General features: G+C 41.3%; 1 protein-coding gene across 1 annotated transcript in view; it reads right to left on the bottom strand.

The window, feature by feature from the left end:
- LOC106750899 (UNC93-like protein) overlaps positions 1 to 14,019 on the bottom strand; it is a 61,873-nt gene extending 47,854 nt beyond the window's left edge. Inside the window, exon 1 of the mRNA XM_014631518.1 lies at positions 13,633 to 14,019. The gene's annotated coding sequence lies outside the window, so the exon portion shown is untranslated. The remainder of the gene's footprint in view (positions 1 to 13,632) is intronic.
- Between the last annotated feature and the right edge of the window lie 4,688 nt (positions 14,020 to 18,707).

The raw sequence follows: 18,707 nt of genomic DNA, 5'->3' as shown, positions 1-18,707 counted from the left end.
TGAAGTATATATATATATATATATATATATATGTCCCAGATATGTACACTCGCGGTCTTTCCGCGTATAATGACCGGTATTTTTACATCTAATTATTATTTTTACAATCCTCCTCTCGTCCCGTGAATCGGAGGAGGAAACCGCAAGACCTCATCGCACAGGAAATAAAGAATGATCGGCGCAACAATGATCGATAATATGGCCTCCAATTACCACTGACATTTGCGGAATTGAATGTCACATCAATCCTGTGTGCCTGGCGTAACGCAGCACCGCGAATTACCGCTTCGATGTCCTTTCAACCCGGCATTTTACACGTATTTCTCAAGCCGCCGTAATTAATGCGAATTGCCCGTTTGACGAACGTATATCCGATTGGCGGTCGATTTTGATCCTTGCTAATTCGAGCTCATCATTGAAACGTAGGCCTATGAGACGGGATATAAATATATAGTAAATTGTAGAAAATTAATATCACAATATACTTTTACTCTGTAACGTAGATTCCCTGCACGTAGCTGGTAATTTAGTATATTCTAAAAACGAGCTAAATTTGCCATTACATTACTGGAAAAGAGGTTTACGAGCCGAGCTTCGGAAAGGCTCAAGGTGTTTACGAGGTGTTCGCGACTGCATTGTATTGAAAATCGAATTAATCAACTAACGGGATACGCATCGGAAATTAGGGACAGCCGTAAAATACATTCGTACATATTTGCAACGTGCGTTAATTTGAAAGCATTACGTACGCGTCTATTCGGATTATTTTTTAATGTAACTTTGCACCGTTTTGTACAATTCGACCTGAAAAAAGAATCAGATAGAGAAAGAAATCGCGTGCATTACCATACAAGCCGTACAACTTTCGTTCGAGAGAAACCTCCTTTCCGGAAATACATAAAAAAATACATCGTTAGGCGAATCGCATGTTCTGTGCATGAATTACCGATGAATTCGCGACTCTCTTCCTCCGCGCACGATGTAGTTAACCCTTACGCTCCTCTCTCTCTTCTTCGCAATCTCATTAACGGCACTCGCGCAGCACGTACGAGGGCGCTTGTAGATTCGCTTGTCGTCGATGTAATCAATGCGAGTGCGTGACCGGCCGTGCCATGCCGTGACACGTGTCGCGGCGCGCATCGCAATTAAGCGGCGCTCACAACTAGCCGACCACTCCTTCGCGCCGCCTTCGGTGGACGCGTCTATTTCGAACGCGACGCGTCGCCCATTCCCTTGGACTTCCAGTCGGTGGTTTTTCCAGCATTCGCGTATTCCATAGGGAAATCCCGAAGATACGGGAAGTGAGGAATGTTAAGTGGCCGAGGGAATGTGTAGGGAGGCGCGTGTGAGACGCGAATCGTGCTAAATAATAGGACGGTGACGCGGAGAGGGACGGTAGACGCGAAGACCGGTTAGGACGGATCTCGAGACGAAATAAATAGAAAAGTTACGTCGCGCCATAAATGACGCGTCGCTTCAACGTCACGGCGGCCATCGGCTGTTTGGAAGTGTCGAAGATTCCTCATTAAGCCGACCTCGATTATGCAACGGTAGAACGCAGCGCACGATCGCGTCGTGTGCGCGTGTAGCGCGAATTCCGTCCGGCTCTCCCGAAATTGTCGCCGACGCACGTCACTGAAAACGCGATAACCATCGACGGTACGATCGATGAACGGCGACGCTCGCCTCTGCGCGGACGGCGAAACCCGCGGAGCGTAAAGAGAACGACTCGTAGTGAAACTCGTCCAACGTTCCACGTCCGTCGTGAGTGCAAACATTTTAAACCAACCGAAAAAACTTGAAGGAACTTGCGAGGAGGATGAGGCGTTAAGAGAAAAGAAATATCTTTGGAAACGAAAAACGGCCGATCTGAACCTTTATATTTTGCTGGGAAGAAGAAATGAGTCCGGTATGGTTAGCGATTAGCGATTTATTGAATTTTTGCAACTACTCGCAACCGGTTTCGCGAGCTCTATCCGATTAATTTTAGGCCTGTGCTAATATTTTATTATCGTTACTCGAAACTTGTCTCAAGTGAGAAACTCAGATCTACCACTCGAGTTAGATGTGAATTTTTCAATGGGGCCGCGATATGGAATATAATAGATACAGTGTATCGTATAGTTCAACTGAAACACTCGGATCTAACTCCAAATTAAGATCTACATGTATCTACGTATATCTCACGTGAGACAAGTTTCAAGTAACGACTATCGGGACCTTAAAAGGAACGAAACCTCAAATGTAATTGTCTTGGCCAGACCCTCTTCCGTATGCCAACGGCGAAGCTGCGATTCGACGCGACATATGCACCGCTGACTCAGCGCGGTTATCAGTGGATTATTAACGGTTATGTGCGGTACTCGAGAATCGTGAACTCGGTATTGAGTGCGGCCGTTAATTACCGAACGAGCGTAAAAAGACGCGCGAGTCGAAGTACTCCGATCGAAGTGGTATCGCCTTCTTCCGTTCATCCTACAATGTCAAAATCAACTATTCGGCCGAAGACGCGCGGCTGCGATATAATTTTTAGATCCGCCACGCACGCTCGACGATCGGAATTCCCGCGAGAAAAAAAAACGTTGAGACACTGGCCAATTTTTTTCGGGTCATTTAAATATCACGTTTCGCAAATGAGATAAGATACGATACGAGCCGTTGCTACACCCGAGAGAGGACACCGACAGCCTTCGATCCTCAGTCAAGATCGTTTCCTGGCGCCATCGAATCCTCCGTGCCGATCGAACTCTCTAAAGGAAGGCAATGACCGCGCATCGGTCGCTCTATCTTCCAGAACGGAGAAGAACTTTCGACTTTATGCTTCATAAATCTCGCGTTACGTGCATCGAAAAATTAATAATTTAACGACACAGTCGCTACGGATCCCGTGTATCAGTCTAGCATGATGTCTTGCAAAATTACTTTGCAAAATGTTCATACAAACTCGAGACGTTACCTAAACTCAAGTCGGACCGCTAAAAACATGATCCTAATTTGGTGTCCGGTCGTTCGCGAAAAATTTACATTGATGACGTATCAACGATGATTTCATTTGATTTGTTTTGAAACGCAGATATACGCAACAGAAAATTGAAATGAAATAGATCGTAAACCGTGGCCAAGATAAGGTCAAGGTACGAGACAAGTGGCTTGGCTGGCATTCAAATCTTTTTCTCTCTCTCTCTCCGTTTTCTCCACCTTTCTCCCTTCCCTTTGCTAACAGATACCAAGGCTTACCCATACCGTATCTGTACTACTGTCGGGACATGCATGCATCCGGCGTGAAGATGCATACATTAGGTGTATATTGTATGATTATAAAACAAGAACACTTACACGATTTTCGCATTATTTGTAAAACAATCACGTCTCTTAAATTTCTATAAGATAATTGTAATATTAACAGTCTTATTTCCAATCCCGACGCATACAGTTCAAAGGTAAAAATATTTTTAATTCGAAACACGATCTTTTAAGTCCTTTGTTAGATCAAAATTAACTGTAAATTAATATAAAAGTTATTGATATATTTAAAATAACGATCGTGAAAATGTTCGTGATAAAATTTAATGAGAAATCACGCCGTCGAACTCATTATTTAACCATGCTTAATGACAGCGACGAATTAACAATACAATAATTGACAAGTCAATCTTCTCTAAACCTAAACTGTGTATCCTATCGATCCCAATGAATACACTAAGGCGATCAGAAACAAGTATCCGAGAGATCGAGAGACCGAGGAACGACGAACTCAAATTTCTATAAACACGTACACACACGAATACACGCACACAGCGAGAGTAAGATTCGCGACTGGTGTACTTTCGTGTCGACTCTTTGGGAGTCTACGACCGTCTCGGACAACCTGGGAAGGCCGTGGCGACGAATCGAGGTCGCAAGGCGCGAACGCGCGAAAGAATCTACCTGTGGCTATTTACGCAGGACGCGAAGGATCCGTGAGGGTTTTTTGCCCACCTGTCTCTCTCTCTCTCTCTTGAGGCGCTTTTAAATTTGCCGAGCCATGTTTTCTCCGATTCGGCGATTGCTCAATTCGTAATATAATCCGGCGCGCACGCGTTTCCGGGTGAAGCGAAAGGGGAGAAAAGAAGACACGACGCAGTCCGGCGAATTTTTAACATTGTCAGCCTTGGATGACATCATTATTGCCGACAAATCGCGCGCAGATATATATACATATATATATACACACACACCGGTCCTCCGTTCCGTTACATGAATTTTTTTTTGCTAGAATGCCTTCCAAATTGCACGTAACAATCCAGTTTCGACTACCTATGTAAAGCCAACAAAATGAAACGTTTTTCTATTGTGATGAAAGGTCACGGAATCTACATTCTCACGTTAGCAACTTAAGTTGACATATTAAAGTAAGGTGTGTGTATTTATGGAAATAAATAAACTAAAATAAATGAATAAATATCACACTTTTGAAAAAACACGCCGACAGCTATTCACGTAAATAATTAATATTGAAAATGAAAGATATTTGCGACTCTTCAATCTGAAAACTATATTCCATGTACAGTATCGATATTTTTATATTCGTTTTTATATTGGACTTCCTTCAAAGACAGGGAAAATTAACACGATATGTATCATCTTCCTCCGCCATTTAGGTGATTTCATAATGTCCAACTCGATGAAACAGTTTGCTAATGATTCCTAATGACAATAAATACGGGGCTATGTCTGCAAGCGATTAGAAATATCCGGTGGAAGTCTCTCTATCTCTTTTCTTCTTATGAAACGTAGGATCTCATAAAAGTCTATTGGAAGAAACTTTTTCTATCATGCTATTTTTTATTTTGATATGAGCAGGATCTTGATGATAAGCCTGATTAATGCGCAAAAGATACACAGAAAAAAATATTTCTTTGTATTTAACAAAATTTCTTTAATTGGAACAATTTTGTCTTAGAATTGAGCGAACAAACGAATGTTTGATTCAACAAACAGGATTGTTTCTCAAACAATAAATATCTTTACGTCAAATAACATATTTTTTTTTATATTTCACCCAAACATTAAAATGGTCTTCACAAGCCATAAATTATTTGAAAAACATAACACTGTGTTATAAAAATATTAAAGAAACTTCTTTTTGTTTCAGTGGACAACAATATTTAATATGTAATGAAATACATTACTTTTATCGAAAAGGAAATATTATTTATTTTAAATAATATTACTTTTTCTATCAAACAACATAGTTTCTTTGGCGAAACAAGAACATTTTCATTCAAACAAGATGATACTTAATATTAAGTTACGTTGTTTATATTAAACAAACCCTAATTAAAAACATATATTGAATGCAAAGAAACCTTTTTCTCCGCGCATGAATCCACCGAGTTTTGCATTTCTGCAGTAAACGGAGAAGCTGCGACGGAATCGGCGATATTGCATGTGTTCACGTGTCTTCTTCAACATGTCCTTTTCAACGCTGACAGTTAACAATTCATCTATTGCGCAATCGGAAATCGCGATTCCTTAATTCGATAAGCGTACGATTGCATCACACAGTGGTATTCCTTCAAAATGAATGACCTTATTCGAACAAATACCGTTCGGAGCCAAAGATATCAGCGGGGTGCCGCGGGGATTCGCATCAATTGCCACATTACGCGTTACATCATCAGGATCGGTGTCGTCAATCGCCGCGAGAATCGAGATCGCGTGTATCGCGTGCGTACGGCGCCTTTCCCGACGAATCGATCGATCGATCAGACGGCGACGTCATTGCGCGACCTGCAAGGAGGATAAGCCGGTATGCAACGGTAATCGTAGCCCGCGGCTTAGCGACTACTCTCTTATCTATCGATCCGCGAAAAATTACCCGTTCAGTTAATGAACCCCGGCTAATCGTTTTAATTGCCACTCTATCTGCCTGCCGTAGCAGAAGAAGTGGACGCTCTTTCTTTAACACACATTGAGCAATGATTCTCATTACGAGAGCGTAATCGTGTTTCCACCAGTGTCGATTGACCGGCATTGTAAGCGGGTCTTGACCCGTTTAACATTACGCAATATCGAACACCGAGTCCCGAGAATCGCGAACTCTAGCACGATAATTCCCTTCTTACTTGTTCGTGCGAATTTCACGCGGTCGAAGAAAAAAAAGGAGAAAGAGAAAAGGAAAAAAAGGAGAAGATGAGAGGGGACTCTTTTTGCGACGCCAGGGTTGGCCTTCGACGCGAATTTCTACGCGAATATCTCCTTCCCGTCATCAGGGTCAGAGATGACACCGATCTGTTCGGCACACAGGCATACACATACACGAGCGGCGACGGGAGGAGAGGTCCTTGCGCGAGGAAAAGGTGCCACCGAGCTACACGTTCGTTCGGCATGCGCGCACGCACCTAAAGTGCTTGAGCATGCAAACACACGTGGCGCCGTCTTCTCGTCGGATGATACTGCGCGCGAATCCTTCGCGGAGGTTGATATTTGTCAATATTAATTACGACGCGCGCGCTTTTTTTTTTTTTCGCCTTCCCAACCTTGTTCGCGAATCGACGAAACGTTCCTTGCATTTCGCGTCTCAATGCGGACCTTGCGCAACGCGTTCCAATGAGTAAATGTCTTTTTTTCTTTTTCGCCTAAGTACTTTGACGCAAACTAATGATTAATAGTTTTCCAAACGCCTCGTCACAGTTATTATCTATTTTAGAAGCTGTGTGCAACTTTATCCTCATCTTTATTAAGAGTTACAAAATTGCTTAGTTACATTGTAAGAGTAGTCAGATGATATATATTTCAATTGACGGAGCGTTCACTGATATTATTGAAACTCAACCGCAATAAAAAGGAGCGTAAGCAGAATATAAGATGAAATAGAAAAAATAATAAAAAATAAAATACAGTAGTATAATAGTATGCGTGTTACATTATGTGTTAACTCACGATTCATGGAACATTTTCTGGGATTTGATTGGAATCTACTGCGATTTCCCAAAAAAACGATGGATTCTGATTGTGAAATCTATATTTGGATTTAGAAGTGTGACGTTTAAAAAATACGATTCTAAAGGGAACTCAAATAGATTCTATGTTCTCTGTCCAACGTTTATTCAAAGTTTTCTTTTTTCTTAGATTTCTACTTTATATTTTATACTTTATATTTTTCTACTTTATATTTCTACTTTATATTTATGTTGAAGGAAATATCTGAAAAGTTTTGACTATTTATGCACACTTTACAAATATAAATATTTAAAAGGCGTGTATATTTAAGTTGTTTCAATTATTTTGCTCAAACAGTTTCACAAACCAAATAATCTTATTTCTTATTACAAAATTTTTAAGTGCCGGAGATTGAAATAGCCAGCTGAAGAATTTGTTTTTTAAGTATTTATATATTTGTAAAATACGCGTAAAAATGTAAATATTTTCAGATATTTTATTCAACGCAAATACGTAAAATAGAAATTTAAAGAAAGAATACTTGGGAAAAATGTTGGACAAGGAAAATGAGATTCCTAGTAATACGTTACACTTATTTAGGATAAGTTTAGGTAATCTGATAAGAATCTATGTTTTACTTTGCGAGATTTCCATACGGGCGTGCTGATGCGATAATTGGACGAATAATCGTTACGTGCTACCGATTAATGTTCGTCTACTCGCGTCCGATCGTCGAATTATTCATTATTCGTACGCGCGTAAAACTCACGCGTTGGCGCGTACACGCATCGTCAGTCACGTCGGCGCATTGTTCTAGCCGTTTAAATTAGGCTAATGTCGATTATAAACGACGCTCCGTTGGATTTAACTTTCTCGCAAGCGTTCGCTCGACGCTCCCCGGCGATTTCGATGCGCGGAGAGCTGTGAAAGGCGACGCCGTTCGATCGGGCTAACACGTCTATCACGCGCGCACGCGCGCGCGCGCTTCGTAAAAGTAGCAAAAATTTACATTGCGCAAAATCGCCTGCAGCAGCGCAATTAATAAGACGCGATCGGACAGCGCGGAGAACACGCGCGGAAAATATGAATTGTAGCTCTCGAACAAATTTTTCTCTCGACCGCACGACGGATCGTAATTATAATACGTTCGTACCGTGCTAATGTCTAACGTGCGCGTCTCCGAACACGATATAGTACATATACACGATATAGCCCGGTACACGCGATACAACCCGCGTTTCCTATGAAATTAATTTTCATTTTTATTACGCACTACACGCGCAATTTAATAACACCATGTCTACGACTAAATATAGCGATCTATTTATACACATCTTGATGTCCCACATACACACTGAGATTAGATCGCGAGCAATCTTTCCGACGGTTCTCTACATTGAGATAAGTGGTACCATAATTCGCCAAAAACTGCAGGGAACAACCGTAATAGTGATCTGCCGCGTGAAATTTCAAAGTTCTTATGAACGGAACCGCGACGTGAACGATTCGTGGAAATTTCTGTCGCGTGGAATAATTGGAGGCGGTAGATTTGAATCAATAGTTTTTACCAAATGCACCGTCTTACGCGAATTTCCACGGAGAAAAAAATGCTAAATTCAAATAAGTAACTATTTCAATACTCCTAAGTGAATTTTTACCTGGATCGAGTAATATTTATTTGATCCGAATAAGATATATTTATTTAACCTGAATAAAATTTACATAACCCAAAAAACTTTGCTAAGGAATACAGGAGTAATTATTTACTTGAATCTATCACTTTTTTCTCTGCGTATACTAAACACTGAGAATAAAAAATTGAAATTTTGCGAAGTAAATGTTTCTTGCGACATTTTCCTCGATATTTATTGATTAGAAAAAAAGTTGACTGCAATGACGGAATATATATTTATTTATGAAATATATCTAAATTTCCTTATCGATTGATCTATTTACTAAGAATAAAATTTTATTTCGCCGCACTGAAATAAACGTTTGTTTCTGTGGAATAAACTTTATTTTTACTTTATATTTCACAAATAAATTTTTAAATTGATTTTTCTCAGTGTGGGTTTCAAAACAGTTGGAACCCTTTTATATTCCCCCCGCACTAAGGAACCCATTTAGTTGAATTAATTAAATTTTTGTTTGACTACGGACAAACACATTTTTTGGTTGTAATGACCAAAAAATATTGTAATAACCAAAAAAATGTGTTTGTCTATAGTCAAACAAGAATTTAGTTGATTCGACTAAATGAGTTTCTCAGTGCACGAATACATTTTTAAGTACTTTTTTTCTCATTGAAGAAGTGTTCAAACTGTCTTAAAACTCAATGTATACATGTTACGTCGCCGATAATCCGATCGATATGTTAGTATCTGCGCACCGATATACTCGTGTGTTTTGCATGCTTTTTATTATATCTCACATGCATTCATATACGCGTTTATAACTGACAGAGAGACGCGAGACAAATGCACGCACGTGGCCGGATACTATATTCACCACGGTTTAGAAAGTCCTCGAAACGATCGGCTCGTGAATGTTACGAACGTTTCACAACGAACAGTCGGATAAGGTGTGCCCGCATCGACGTGTAATCCTCGTCGTAGAGTGCATCGAGGAACCTCTGACCTATTATACGCATTGCGCCGGCTAATGGTCAGTCTTGAATTTGGTCGGCGCGCACCTTAAGCGAGAGGGATAACTGTCGTTATTAGCACTTCTGCGAAAGATGTAAAACTAACTGTAAACGCGGTGACCGTTACGAGATCTGTGCGACGCACACGCCGAAGCGTATGTACTTAAAATATCTCGGCTCTCGATTAACATTGCGATATTGAGCAATAGATCTTTGTACGCGTTTAAATCTCAGGTGAAGTCATAATTTTTGTCGCGTTACTTATTGCGGTATTTAAAATCTTTCTTACGCTGAAAATACACGAAAGTTTAAATTTATGTATTTACTATTTCTGCGAATTGCTTTATTTATTTCTTATTTATGGCTAAACTTAAATTTTTCACCGTGCTTGTGTATCTATTTCTCTTAATTGTATCGAATAAACACATAGAATGTAAAATATAGAATAAAAAGTAATCATTTTTAATTCACATGTATCAATATTTAATTAAAATTTATTTTCAATTTTATCGAAGCAATTTATACTTATATATTTCACGAGTTAATGTTATCGTTACTGTTATTCGTTAATTATGTTATTCGGGAGACTAACGCTGTGAAAGGCAATCATATTAATTATCGTATTTGTGCTACATCGAAGGATCTTTGTCGGAAAAACGTGCTAAACGTGACGAATCGATGTAATGACCTATTCGCAAAACAAGTCTCGCGTACAAAAAAAAACAGATAAATGTTAAAGTGTTGACTGGCGCAGATATTACTTAATATGCGATTAACTACTGCCAGGTGTCACTATAATAAAGAGCGTACGAAATCTGTAATGCCACCGTGCATTACAGATTTTCTAAATCCGGTATATTTCGTGCAATACTCATTCACTAAGGAATATTCAGCCTTTGCTGCTTGTGAATTGAAGTGCGTGAAAATAATTTCAACGATAACTTGAATTGCGAGGGCGAGAAGTGCGCTTCAACAGCCGGTAGCGTCGGTAATGTATTTCGGCGTGCTTGTACGGCATGTCAAATAAACCGGAAAACGTAATGTTATCTCCGTCGCTTAAACTGTGATGTCTTTAAAGGCGCGCGCAGAACAATTTTATGCCGTACTTGACGGTCGTAAAAGTCTTAACGATTCTCCCCGGCTTCCTTCGCGCCTTTTGTACACGCTATCGTTAAAGATTTCGTTACATGCTCTCGGTTACGTGCCACGTACGTACGAAATGAAAAACAAAAAGAGAAAAAAAAACAGCAATCATTCGCGCGACTACGGTTACGTCGAAAGAAAGAAAAATCGTTACTTGGTGTCGGCGAATGTGTCGGGCGCGCTGAAAGTCTTCGCGTCGCGGGTGATTATAAAGAGCGCGCGTTCGAAAAACAGGAAGACCAACATATATACACACACACACACACACACACATCCACGTACGTGTGATTACACGTACTGTGACTCTAAATTCTGACATTGTAAGAGATCGCCGAGAGAGTATTACGCGATCATTAGATGCTCTCGTAACTCTATTCCACCTCATTACGTTACCGCGCATCATAGCGCGCAACGTCGTATGAAGCCTCCCATACGGCTTCTGAAATATTTCATTATTCTTATCGCAGCTTTAATTAGTCACTACCGGGTCGCTCGGTATTACACAAACACGGCTACAATCGTGCGATACAAATAAAAGTAATTATTCATATAGGATGTGTTAGCGCAACTGGTCTCTCCGCTGATACTAATACGCGAAGAATATTATAAATCATTTTTGTGTGATTGCGAGATGTAAGATAACAAATGCGTAATCCGTATAAACGAAGACATATATATATCTTCATCATAGTGCTTGTGTCTCAAGTTCTTGTTCCAAGTTTACTAACTAAAGAGAACAATGGAAAATTTTTCATGTTTCATTATAAATATCGTTTTTACATAGAAATATACCTTTTTATATATTTATAACGTTCCTCAAATTAGAATATATTTGTTACTGATTATTCACGGTTAATGAGATTTGTAATATTATTTAAACGAAATTTTATATAGAAAAATAACATTTCATCTTACCTCTCTTTTTTGTCAATTATATAGTCACATATTTAATAGGTTATCTCTAGTTAAATACAGAATGTGATTTTGCGCTTCGGCAACCCGAGTTAAAATTCCGAATTCTCGGGAATTCCGTCGGAAAGAAATGTAGCTCGGCGAATACGAGGCGTAAAGCTGTGCGCTGTCACCGCGAACACCATAATATCGCGAGCAACGTGCTGCAAAGAAAAAAATCGATGCAGTTGCCAGTGTAACAGTCTTTGTTGAAATTCCTGCACAATGTGTCACGCTGGGGCATAATCGTATATCTCTTTAGAAAGGATCTCCGGAGTTTTCCTTTGTCGTGTCCGCATAAAATAACGACTAAATCACTGGCGAATTAAAGTTTCAAGTCTCGTTTCTCCCGCTCGGTGTGCAAAGTGAAATTTTCGTTGGATAATAGTTCCTCCTATTAATTTATCTTCCGTGCGGATTTTTTAACATAATTAAATTGGTAACATAATCGATACATAATCGACTCTAACTAACGGCATTAACGTCGAAGTATGCGCTACCAGGCACATTGACACACATTCCGCCGGACATCTTACAATATGATATATGAAACGTACTCTTCATGCGAATATTCTAATCAACCGTATCGAATATGCGATCAGACAATCATCTGTAAGTCATGTGAAAGCATTTATGAACATCTATGAATATGTATTATGAAGCGAATCACCGTAGGCCTATTTTTTATGTCATACGTATACCGTAACGGTCCTCCATAAAGGCAGAATTAAGCGATTAATTAAATCATTTACTTAATGTGGAAAAACCGAAATCAATCTTCCTTCCCTTTTCTCTCCACAGAAATTAATGTACGATATGTACTGTTAATAACGCTGTGGGGCGTTTTATTGTTTCCAGATGACGAGTATTCTTTTCACTTTGACGGAAACCCCAATTCATAATTTCAAACAAACGGTCTAAATATAATCCATTGCCCGCGATGCCGTTAGAAACAACGCGAGCCGAAACAAACACCGCCATCGTAAAGCTAAGAGAGGATTTATCTGTTTGTTATCAGGAATCTATCCCGAAACAATCGCGCAGGACAAGCGCAATAACTACATTACGTTTCCTCCGCGCGGTAGTATATCGAATGCGCTATATACCGGCGCAATCGTAGCTCCACAACACTGGAACGAAACGCGCGTCCAGTATCGCGACTGCTTTGTAGCGGGCGAGCATAACGATGCGATATTATTGCACGCGGCATGTACGAATCCCTCTTACTGCGGAGCGAGAAACCTTTCTAACTTTGCGTTAGAATAACGCGCGCGATGCGGTTGACACTTTGAAACGAGAAGTTGCCCGAAACGCATATCCTATACGTTGTCACGTGAGAAATAACACCGGGAAATAAGTCGGGTTACATGAATGGCGGTTGAAATTTTCGTCCCGCTGCGTTGCCCGTCACGCGAGAATGTCTCATTTGTTGTTTTTACCGTTTTACAAACGGAAAGAAACACACACATCTCTCTCTCTCTCTCTCTCGGCGGAGCGATGCGTAAGCGACTTCGCACGCGCGAGAGAGCGTTCTCTCTTATTTGTCTGAAACTTTCCGTCACGATCCAGACGTATGAAATAATATTATTGCCCTCTCCCCCATCCTCCTCCCTTCTCTCCGTCCGCCATCGTAGTGGTTCAATTTCAGCGCGAAACGTTTCCAAAGCGTAACCCGATTCTCCCATTCGCGTCGGCCGTAAGCGTCTAATAATGAACCGCGCGTTACCCACATGTATTCTCGTTTTCTATCGCGTTGTCCCGACTCCCACTTTGGCATCTTTACTTTCTAAAACGCGAGATAGAATTACCTCTCTCGTCTCCGACTAAAACACGATTCATTGGCAGGTACGCACAAGTACGCGTGTGAGCAATTGGCGGGCGCGCAAACAGAAGGATTCGCCGGGTTGGCTGAGAACTACCCCCCTTGCAAGCAAGCCCCCTTCAATCGCAGGTCCCGGGGGATTACTTACGTCTTAGCAGATCGTCCGTTCGACTCAGCGGCGATTTCGTTTTCCCCTTCGTCTCGGCGTCCTCGCTGGGCAGACAGGTGGTTGATTCTCGCGAAGGCTCTACCGACGCGGAAGAGGGTGCGAGCTCGTACTACGACACGGCTGCCCGTTCTCGCGCGATTTATCCCGACGAACGCTCGATTTCCCGACCGATCGAACCTCCCTTGGCGCTTTCTCTCTTTCCCTCGTCGAGCACTGCAGCCCCCCCCGGCGTCGATAACGCGCGTACGTGCGTGCGGGGTGTAGCGCGCGTAGTTAAGTGTCGGAGATCGCGAGTCGCGCGACCAGCCTGGTTCACCGTGTCGCTTCGCGATGTTGGAAAGCTGCTTCTGGAAAACACGTCCGAACAGTTCGGGGGTTCAGAGACAACTGAACCTGCCTACCTGCCGGCGGACTTTGGAATCGGTGAGCGGTTCGTACTTCGGTCGGTTCGTTCGCCGACTCGCGGCTCCACAGGTTCGTTCGCGGTCGTCGTTTTCTCTCTGTACACACGGCATACGGTAAGCCTTCGCCCCCTCCTTCTCCTCCTCCTCCTCCACCACCTCTCTCCCTCCCCCCTTTTTCACCTCCACCTCCTTCAACGACACCTCTCTCTCGCCTGCTGTCTCCGCGCGCGCGTCTCCTCTGTGTCACTGGCCGTGTGTCGCGCCGGGCGACGCACAGATACCCCCGCGGGGCACGCACGCACGCACGCACGTGCGTGTTCAATTTCGCACATGCACGCGACCGAACTCTCGGCGGCGCCTTCAGCGTGCACCCGACGACGGGATTCTCGCGTCCTTCCTCCCTATGTCTCTCTACCCACCTGCGACACTCCCCGCCCTCTGCTCTTCGTTCTGTCAGATTTTCATCATTGCTCCAAACGCCGTGCGTAATTTACAATCGGACGCGATGATGTCGATGATACACAATTTCGCGTAATAATATTATCTTGCATATAGTGCACAGTTTTCGCAAATTTATACACACGTGTTTGCTAATAATGAACTCTTAAACAGGTAATATCTACGTTTGTAAAAATAGCACCTGCACTTCTCGCAGTAACTTTCCGATGAGAAATAATTTGCGGGGAATACTGCACTTGCACGACCTTTTTATGTCCGGTCTCTTTGTCTCGGAATTGTTGAAATTTCATTTAAAAAATATCTTGGCGATTAAGTCTCTCTCTCTCTCTCTCTCTCTCTCTCTAATGAGATTTCTATGGAAATAAAATTTGTTTAGAATTAACCGAGAAACTGCGATTCATTCGCAGTCGTAAAACTTAAGTCGTAAAAATCATCTAATATCCATCGTTATATAACTTTAAGACCATTATTAGCTCCTCAACAATCAAGTAATCACTATTTGTCTTAGCTCCTGTGTTCTGTCTCAATGTTTGAAATAAAAAAAAAAATGCATAAAATTTCCAAAGTAAGCATACATTTAATGATAGAGAAGCAAGTATATATAGATCTTCATTTATACTGTTAATATGTCGTTTTGACATATTTTACTCGGGGAACGTAATCGCGATAAATGAAGTGCGTGAATAATTAACAAACCTCCGTATTCCAATCGCGAGGAGTCCGCAAAGATTCGGGTGTAACGCGTAAATTCTTGAATAAATCTTGCCGCGAGTATAGCAGCGCCTTTGGAAATATTATTACGCGAATCGTCAGGCGGAAAATAATAAGACGCCGGATACGGTTGGATACTCGCTTGATTACGTCCAACGGTCAAAACGCGAGGCTCTTTGCTGCGGCGCGCGCATTTTCCCCGACGGCGATGAAAAGAAGGCGAGATCCTATTAACACATTAAGGGCGGGAGTCGTAGTAACTACGATTTATCTCGACTGCTGCTTAAGGGCGGGAGTCGTAGTAACTACGATTTATCTCGACTGTTGCTTAAGGGCGGGAGTCGTAGTAACTACGATTTATCTCGACTGCTGCTTAAAGGCGGGAGTCGTAGTAAATACGATTTAGCTCGACTGCGGCTTAAAGGCGGGAGTCGTAGTAAATACGATTTAGCTCGACTGTACCTTAAAGTTTTTATGATCACACAAAATATCGCCCGCTCTAGGCCGAAAAACGAGGCGGGCGGCCGCCGCGCTACCTAGCATACTTTCGTCGAGATCGCCCGCCGTTAATGTGTTAATAATCACAATTAAACAACGCGAGTAACACTTTCACGAAAAGAAGAACGAAAGTTTCGCACCGGTACAATAACTGCGTTAATGGTGTTTCACGTGTCACTGGGTCACTGTGCTCACCAGCGACGGAGGAACGTTTTCCACGGCGTGTAGATTACTTTCGACAAACCGACGAAATGGTTCCACACGGCAGACATCGCGCTCTTTAATGTCAAGGATGAACATTTAAAATTGTCAAGCTCGCGTTATTAAAGTGCTTACGTTTTTTTTTTAACATTTCGTCGAATTACACGCACTATCGCGATATACTGGCGCAATAATAACGCAATAATAAAATGTAATAAAAAAAATGACAACGGTGTCCTGACAATTAAAACGCTCAGGAGTACGACCTTGCGATGTTGACGCGTTCGAAATAAATTTTTTAAACCGGACTCTACGTTTAAAAATGGATGACGCCATTTCATCACCGGTATTTCGCGTAATTTTCTCGCTATACGCTGAAAGTATACGGTGCTATTTAAAGATATCTCGATGAAGGATTTCGTAAATGTCATTGTGAAATATGCAGGCTAATATTACTCGGATAATTACAACGCCGGAGAAGTTACGAACATTTCGCACAAACGCAAGCGATATCGCCGCGTCGGATGTAAAGTAAGACGAGTTGCGAGAAAAGTCACGCGACGAAGAATGCAAGAATAGAGATAGATGGGCGCGTTATCATTTCAGGGCTGACGATAATGACGATGAATCGATCGTCAATCGTGCTCTAAACATAACAAGTCGAAATTTTAATCCTGCTTTGAGTCCAAGTTTGTTCTATATTGTGTTCAAAGGTCTTCTATTATGCTCCTTTAATACTACAAATGGGGAAGTTATTGCCGTTTTCTCCACTTGAAGACCTAATGTAGAATTAAAATTTAGACTCCAGAGGTCTCAAATCCCATCTGTAGCATCAAAGGAGCACGACAGCAGACCTTCGAACACTCAATATAAAATTAAATTCGACTTAAACTAGAAGCAAAATTTCGACTCGGGGCGCGTCAGAAATGAGAAGACCTACCGGTTTCTCGAGGACAGAAAGGGGCAGGTCGTGCACAGGCTCCTAGTTGCTGACTCGTCTTGCGGCAAACAGCAAAGTTCGGCGGTCCCTATCGCGCACACGACAACACCGCGACGTTTCTCAGTTAGCTGCACACCGAGGAGAGTTTTCCCGTTATCGGCGACGCCGTCGCGACACAAGCGTGCCTCTTAAATCGCACTCGCCGATCGGCCGCACCGTGTATCGCGGTCGCGCTAACACTCGGAAACTCCTGTCGGCCGCGACGGTACTTGAGGATTCGGTACCGCGTGACGTCACTAGCGACGTGACCTAAGGTATCATCGAAGCTGACGAGACGGTATCTTCCCCTCCTTACTTTCGGACGCGCAAAGAGGAAGATTACTCGAGGCGGGAGGAACGTGTGCATCTCTCGTTGCGAATTAATCATCATTCCCAGAAATCTCGAAATAAGTGACGTTTTGCTAATATAATACTTTGCCGAGAATAAAAAGAAATGCGTCTATCGTCATTATACGTTCATGTATGAAAAATGTAAATTCATACGCATTCTCACCCGAGAGAATGTATACTTATGGATAAAAAGTATAATCGGATGGGTGACACGGCGATACGTGTGAGATTTTCTCATAACACGCGTACACGTATATAAAAGAATGAGAAAAGAAATTGAAGAAGAAGGAAATATTGGTACTTAATTATAAAACCCACCCTGGCACCGCGATTGAGTCGGTCATGGCGAATGTACACGTGTTCGACAAATTCGCATAAACGCCCACGCGTGTATTGCACCGGATATTACAACCAGTCCTGCATTCGCTGATACGCTCTTTTACTTCTCTTATCACGTGGTCAGTTCGCCCGTTGCGTTTGCCTCTTGCGGTTGGACACCGTACACAATAAAAAATTTCGTGTAAATAACGTCCATTAAAGTTTCTGCATCACTTTAACATAGGAATATGTTAAAAGGGTACGCAAATATATGTCAGATTAATCTTAAAGTAATACAAAAATTTCAGTGGACTGTTATTTGCACAAAATGTTTTACCGTGTACAAGAATCGAAGGCGAAAAGTCGCTTTTTTCTTAAAAGTCGAATTATTTTTTAGTTACAAAGAAAGAATACAATAAAACGACAATGTTGACGAAAATAAATAAAGGTAACCAGGTCGTATTTCCTATTATATTTTCTTCTTATTCTTATTATTATTATTATTATATTTTCTTCTTATTCTTATTCTTATAAAATGAGACATATTAGAACGCATTAACTTTCTAATCGAGACTTCAAGGCTCATAGATTTTGACAGACTCATTATTTATTTATGAATTACACGATGCAGTTCGTTGAGTTGACACGCAATCTGATTCCACGTATTCGATCGTTGCACGGTCTCGTATCATTCATTAGTTTCTGGAAATTTCGTAACGTTTCCCTAAACATAGCGATCTGCTGTTAACCGGACACGCTCATTACCTCTCTTATTTAGCATGCGTAGTTGTTATTTAATTGCTATTTGTTATTTAATGATTCTCACAAGAAATGAGCTTTCTCTTTTCGGCGAAGTAAAAATTGTACCTATCAAAAATATCGATTTATCTCATCTTCCTAAACATATAAATTTATCATTGAATATTATCATATTATGTATAGAAATTCTATTATCATTGTGTATCAAATTTATTATTAAAATATTAAAATTACTATTCTACTGAAATACTAAAATTCTATTATTTTTTATTTTATTTTATTTCTACTATTTTTGGGACGAAATATATCGGGAAAAGTCTCTGAAAACTGGAATGTTCGCGAAACACTTCGGTCGGTCGAAATGCCATTGGTTT

The sequence above is a fragment of the Dinoponera quadriceps genome, unplaced genomic scaffold (genome assembly GCF_001313825.1).
Source record: "Dinoponera quadriceps isolate SergipeBrazil2010 unplaced genomic scaffold, ASM131382v1 scaffold4681, whole genome shotgun sequence".
Taxonomy (NCBI): Eukaryota; Metazoa; Arthropoda; class Insecta; order Hymenoptera; family Formicidae; genus Dinoponera; species Dinoponera quadriceps.
Note: the sequence above shows the minus strand (reverse complement) of the source record. Positions and strands in the feature narration are given on the sequence as shown.